Source organism: Eumetopias jubatus, unplaced genomic scaffold (assembly GCF_037043125.1).
Source record: "Eumetopias jubatus isolate StellerSeaLion01/CBP00866 unplaced genomic scaffold, mEumJub1_p1.0 scaffold_1, whole genome shotgun sequence".
Classification (NCBI taxonomy): Eukaryota; Metazoa; Chordata; class Mammalia; order Carnivora; family Otariidae; genus Eumetopias; species Eumetopias jubatus.
In genome coordinates, this window is record NW_028274807.1 from 4,083,129 (window position 1) to 4,089,819 (window position 6,691).

At 40.9% G+C, this 6,691-nt stretch overlaps 1 long non-coding RNA gene across 2 annotated transcripts; it reads right to left on the reverse strand.

Annotated features, from left to right (window-relative positions):
• Nucleotides 1-3,737: 3,737 nt before the first annotated feature.
• LOC148164958 (uncharacterized) lies at nt 3,738-6,113 on the reverse strand. Of its 2 annotated transcripts, none has more exons than XR_015766715.1 (3): nt 6,039-6,113; nt 5,245-5,306; nt 3,738-4,981 (listed from the first exon to the last, which is right to left on the reverse strand). It is a non-coding gene; the product is annotated as an uncharacterized LOC148164958 (long non-coding RNA). The 2 variants fall into 2 exon arrangements; XR_015766732.1 differs by lacking the exon at nt 3,738-4,981 and adding an exon at nt 5,004-5,134.
• Between the last annotated feature and the right edge of the window lie 578 nt (nt 6,114-6,691).

Sequence of the window (6,691 nt, forward strand, 5' to 3'; positions counted from 1 at the left end):
AGAAATATAGACATTTTTTAGACAATTGCTGCTCTACCAGTCAAACACCACACCCCACCTACACTAATAAAGGTGAGTGGGGAGCCTAGGTTTCCATGCTCCTCAGGCTGTAAGCACCCAAAACTGCCCCACCCCTCATCAAAATGGTGTCAGAGAAGGCCATATACAGAGGCTGAGACCATCCCCACCAGGCAATAATGAGGAGCTCCTCCTTTCCTCACTGGAGTGGTGGCAGAGGAGATCCAGTAGATTCAAGACTTTCACCACCACACAGTGTTAACAAGGACAGTACTCTCTCCCCAAATCATGGTGTCAGTGGAGATCATGTGGGGAGCAATAATAAGGTCTACTTCTCCTGGCCAGGGAGGTGTGAATGGTGGCCAACCCTTCCGGCAGTAATGAGGAGCTCCTCCCTTGGATGTCAGCAAAGACTGAGCAGGGAGCCTGGACTTCTACCCTCACCTGGCAGTAATGAGGGAGTGCCCTCCCACTTCTCCTACCTGAGTGATGTCAGAGGAAGCCAGCTAAACCAGAAAGCTTAAATGAGATCCAAAGTCTCCTAATACCAAAAATATTTAGGTTTCCATCAGAAGTCTTTCATTATCCAAGAACCAAGAAATTCACAAAAAAAGCAATCAGCAGATGCTAACACCAAGATGACAAAAATGTTACAATTACCTAACAAAGATTTAAAAGCAGCCATCATCAAAATGCTTCAGTGAACAATTATGAACACACTTGAAACAAATGAAAAGACAGAAAGTCTCAGCAGAGGAATAAAAGACATAAAAAATAAAACAGAATTTTCGAACTGAAAAATATGATACCCAAATTGGAAAACTCAGTAGACGGGCTCAGCAGCAGAATGGAGAGGAGAAGGGAAACAACAGGAGAACTGGAAAATGGAACAACAGAAATTACCCAGTCTGGACACAGAGGGAAAATAGGCTGTGCAAGAACTGAGCAGAAGCTGAGGGACATACGGGACCATAACAGAAGATCTAATGGAAAATTTATAGTTCCAGAAGGGTGGTTGGAGGTTCAAAATTCTCAAAGAGGGGTGTCTGGGTGGCTCAGTCAGTTGGGCATCTGACCTTTGGTTTTGGCTCAGGCCGTGATCTTGGAGTCATGAGATTGAGCCCTGGGACAGGCTCCACGCTCAGTGCAGAGTCTGTTTGCGATTCTCTCTCTCCCCCCTCCTCTGCTCCTCCCCCTACTCACGCACGCTCTCTTCTCTCTTATAAAAAAAAGAAAATCTTTAAAAAAAAGAAAATACTCAAAGAAATAATGGCTAAAAACTTCCCAAATTTGGCAAAAGACAGAAACCTCCAAATTCAAAAGATTCAAGAAGTTGAGTAACTCCAAAGAGAGTAAATCCAAAGAAATCTACAATAAGACACACCATAGTCAAACTTCTGATACTAAAGGCAAAGGAGAGATCCTGAAGGCAGTGAAAGACACACGATATCTTACCTGGGAAGAAAAAGCAATTCAAATTACAGCAGATTTCTCACTGAAAACAATAGTGGTCAGAAAGAATTGGCACAACACTTTTCACTTGCTGAAAGAAAAGAACTATCAACCAGGATCCTTATATCCAGAAAAAATATCCAGGAATGAAAGGGAAATTAAGATAAATTTAAGAAAATGTGTTACCAATAGACCTACCCTAAAAGAATGGCTTAAGGAAGTTCTCTAAAACATAAAGAAAATGGTAAAAGAACAAAAAATTTTAGAAAAAGAAAATGGTAAAAGAAGGAAATATTATGTATCAAAAAAGAGAAAGAGCACTGTAAGTAAAAACATGAGTAAACAAAATAAACCTTTCCTTCTGCTCTTGAGTTTTTCAAATTGTGTTTGATGGTTAAAGCAAAAATTGTAATATTGTCTGAATATTAAATATGTGTGGAGTAAATATTTAAGACAATTATATTATAAACAGAGGAGGGTAAAGAGATATAAAGGGATGCACATGACACGGTAACTTATAAAAACTATGATACTAAAAGACACTATGTAATGTAATACCTAGAGGAACCACTGAAAAAGCAATACGAAGAGATACTCTCAAAAACATAGAGAAGTCAAAAAGCAATTCTAGGGTGCCTGGGTGGCTCAGTTGGTTAAGCGACTGCCTTCGGCTCAGGTCACGATCCTGGAATCCCAGGATGGAGTCCCGCATCAGGCTCCCTGCTCAGCGGGGAGTCTGCTTCTCCCTCTAGCCCTCCCCCCTCTCATGTACTCTCTCTCTCTCTCTCTCTCATTCTCACTCTCTCAAAATAAATAAATAAATCTTTAAAAAAAAGCAATTCTAAAAAATGTTCAAGTGACTCCTAGGAAGGCAGGAAAAAGAAAACAGGAAAAGAAAAACCAGAGAACACGAAAAATAAAAAAATAAAATACACACTTAAGCCCAACATGTTAATACTTACATTAAATGTAAATGAACCAAACAACAGAACTACAAACTATGTGAAGCAAAACTTAATAGAACTGAAAAGAGAGATAGATAAATTCACAATTACAACTGGAGACTTCATCTCCTCTCTCAACAACCACTAGAACAACTAGACAGAAAACTTAGCAAGGATATAGAACCCAACGGCATGACTGACCAACAGGATCCAATTAGTATTTAGAACACCCGACTCCAGCCAATGACAGGAGAATACACGTTCTTCTCAAATGTTCATGGAACATGTACTAACATAGATCATATCCTGGGCCATAAAACAAACCTCAATAAATTTAAAAGAACTGAAATTATGCAGAGTGTGTTCTCTGACCCAAATGGAATCAAACTAGAAATCAGTAAGAGAAAGATAACAGGAAAATCTCCAAAAACCTGGAATCTAAACAACACACTTCTAAATAATCCATGAATCCAAGAGGGGATCTTAATGGCAAACACAGTACAGTGAACTGAATTAAAATGAAAGTACACGTGTGAGAGCTACATCAATGTGGAGCAGAAATTTATAATGCTAAAAGCATATAAATTAAAAATAAAGAAAGTCAGTGAAACACAAAGCCTGACCGATCATTTAGAAAAGATGAATAAAATTGAAAAACCTCCAGCAGGTCTGACAAAGAAAAAACACGAAAGACACAAATTACCAATATTAGAGGTGAAGCAGGAGATATCATTACAGACCCCACAGACATCCAAAGGACAATAAGGCAACACTACAAACAATTCTGCACCTCTGAATTTGACAATTTAGATGAAATTAATGAATTCCTCAAAAAGCACAAACTACAACAACTCACTGAATATAAAATAGGTTATTTGAAGAGCCCTATAACTATGAAGGAAACTGAATTCATCATTTTAAAACTGAGAGAGAAAAAGAAGGCAGGAAGGAAGGCAGGGAGGAAGGGAGGGAGGGAGGGAGGAAGGAAGAGAGGGAACTGTCCAGGCCCAGACAGCTTGCCTGGAGAATTCTACCAAGTGTTTAAAGAATTCACATCGGGCGCCTGGGTGGCTCAGTCGTTAAGCATCTGCCTTCAGCTCAGGTCACGATCCCAGGGTCCTGGGATCGAGCCCCACGTCAGGCTCCCTGCTCAGGTCAGGCTCCCTGCTCAGCGGGAAGCCTGCTTCTCCCTCTCCCACTCCCCCTGCTTGCGTTCCCTTTCTCGCTCTCTTTCTGTCAACTAAATAAATAAAATCTAAAAAAAAAAAAAAAGAATTCACATCAACTCTCTATAATCTCATCCAGAAATAGAAAAGGAGGGAACACTTTGCAATTCATTTTATTTAGCTAGTATTAATTACCCTGGTATCAGACAAAGATAATATTTTTTAAAAAACTACAGGTCAAAATCTCTCATAAATATAAATGCAAAAATCACTAACAAAATAGTAGCAAACAGAATTCAGCAATGCACATTTAAAATGATACACTACGTCCAAGTGGGGTTTATCCCAAGCATGAAAGTCTGGTTCAATATTTGCACATCAACGTAGTACACCATATTAACAGACTGAAGAAGAAAAATCACATAATCATGCCAATTGATATGGACAAAGCACTTGACAAAAGTGAACACCTATTCATGGTTGTAAAAAAAGTCAGAAAAATAGAAATAGTGGGCAATTTCCTCAACTTTCAACAATTGCACTCCTGGACATTTGTCCCAGAGAAATTAAAACTCACATTGAGACAAAAATTAACACACAAAGGTTCACAGCAGTTTTGTCTGTGATTAGCCAGAAACTACAAACAACCCAGATGTCTGTCAACAGGGAAACAGTGAAACTGTGGTCTACATTATGGAACACTACTCAGCAATACAAAGTAATGAACTATTCAACACCCAACAACCTGGATGGATCTCCAGAGAATTCTCCTGGAAAAAGCCAATCTGAAGAGGTTAGACCATACAACTCCATTCATGTGATATTCTTGAAATGACAAAATAACACAAATGGGGACAGATTTGTGATGGTCAGGGGTCAAGGAGGGGATGGAGTGGAAAGAAAGAGAGTGGGGCTATTGCAGAGTGGCAGGAGGGAGCCTCGTGTGGATGGCATTCTGCATCTGGACTTCAGTATCAACATCCTGGATGTGATGTTGTACTCGTTTTGCAAGATGTGACCAAGAGGGGAGCTAGGTCAAGGGCACACAGGATCTCTCTATGTTCAGTTATCTCAAAATTCAAAGGTTAATTTTTTTTTTAAGTCACAGGGCAATCCTGAGTGAGGCCACTCCAGATGAGGTGGCCTTGGGCCAACTTGTAGCACCGAGTGGACATCCCATGGACTATGGGGAGTGAGGAAGTAAGTGGCGGAGTTTGGGGGATGTATAGGGAGAGGGCATGAAACCAGAGAGTACCAGGTCACTCGGGACCGCACAGTGGGCTGCTGGACAAGGAAGCATTTGTGACTGTTCATTGTCGACTTGAGAAGGTGAGGATGGATGGGATGATGCTCTTCCTCCTTACTAGAATTCCTGGTGTGCAGGCTCAAGTGTCCAGGCACCTGCAAAGGCAGTGATGGATGGGATGCCGGCCCCATCATCAGCCATCTGTGGTGCCCGTGTGGTCCTCCCCTCTCAAAGCCTCAGTCTTCATCAGTAAAATGGGAATACTAAGAGTACCGTGGTGACTGAGTAAGATGGGGTAGTTACGGCGCCTGGAGCCAAGAAGAGGGAAGAGCAGGAGGCTTGTGTGCATCTAACATGCCTTCCAGGTTCTGAGACCACGACCTTCCCCTGACCCTCCCCCAGGGTTGCCATTGCTCACCATCTTCCCAAATGGCTTACTCTTCTTTTCCTCCTGTGATGACCCGTTCTGCGTGGGACGTTCTACAAGGAAAAATGGATGGATAAGTGGACAAAGGGCCTCAGAGCTCAGAGTGACAACATTTCAATATCCATTGTGAAGGCATCAATATGGTGGTCCAAAGGTTAAAACTTGTAGTTCCAAGATAAATACGTCCTGGAGAACATAATATACAGCATGGTGCACATTACCCGTATTGTGTATCTGAAAATTGCTAAGAGAAGAAATCTTAAAAGTTCTCATCACAAGAAAAAAATTATAACTACGTGAGGTGATGGGTGTTAACTAAGCTTATTGTGGTGATTATTTTGTGATATAAACACTATCAAATCATTATATTGTACACCTTGGGACTAGTACAATGTTATATGTTAATTCTTTCTCAACAAAACTGGGGGAGAAAATTAAGGCATCTTACTTTTCATAGAGAGGCAACCCATCCCGATTTACAGATCAGTTGTGTTTCCCTCACTGGTCTGTGGGCCCAGAGGACACAGGGAGGCTCTGGCTCATTCTCACTGAGCCCCAACATCCAGCAGGTACCTGCCTCCTAGTTGACTCCCCAGTATTTGCGGACTGACTGATTTAAATCAGACACACTTTACATCACGGCTCAAATGATAAATTATTGTTTGTGCCTATACTAACACACATGACATATTTTCTTTGACCTGCAACTAGTTAAAACATTTACTCTATACATTTATATTGAGAAAAAATTTTTTTTACGAAAGAGCACTTTGTCAGTGACTTACCCACAAGCTTAGATGTAAACACTTCCCAAGGAGCCCTTCTGCTGGGAAACAGACCTTTCTGCAGTGAGATGTATTTATTCTGCAATTAATAAAGGGAAGTAGCCCCTGCCTATGTAGGACAGAATTTCAATTTTCATCACTGCAAACATGTGAAAACCCCCAAACCACAAACAATGATTTCAGTTTCTGCTCTATGCACATACAAGACAAATGGTTGTAAAATAGGCATAATGCAATCATATGTGTAATAATATGGCCGGTGTCACTGTTTCTGGAGCAAACAGGAAGCATGTGAGGTTACTGAAGGTCAGTCTGCTCCCTCCAAGGTTACTGGCATAAAATAGCACCCACTACCTGTCTGTCCACAGATTGGCCAAGTGTGAAATCTACTTATTTCCCACTTTTGGTCAGATGATAGATTTCACATTTGTGAACACTGGAATTTATTTATTTTTTTTTGTAACACACATTAAAAATAATTACAGCCAAGACTAAAAAGCATCAGGGCCTCTAGGGTAATCGTTAAGGATAAACGGAGTATTTCCTAGTGGGAGGGCTAGAATAACTTCACTAACCTCATATCACAACAGCCCTGGCCAGCGAATGTTGCTGCAAAGTGGGGGCAAAGTGAGCTGTTGGAGCATCTGAGACCT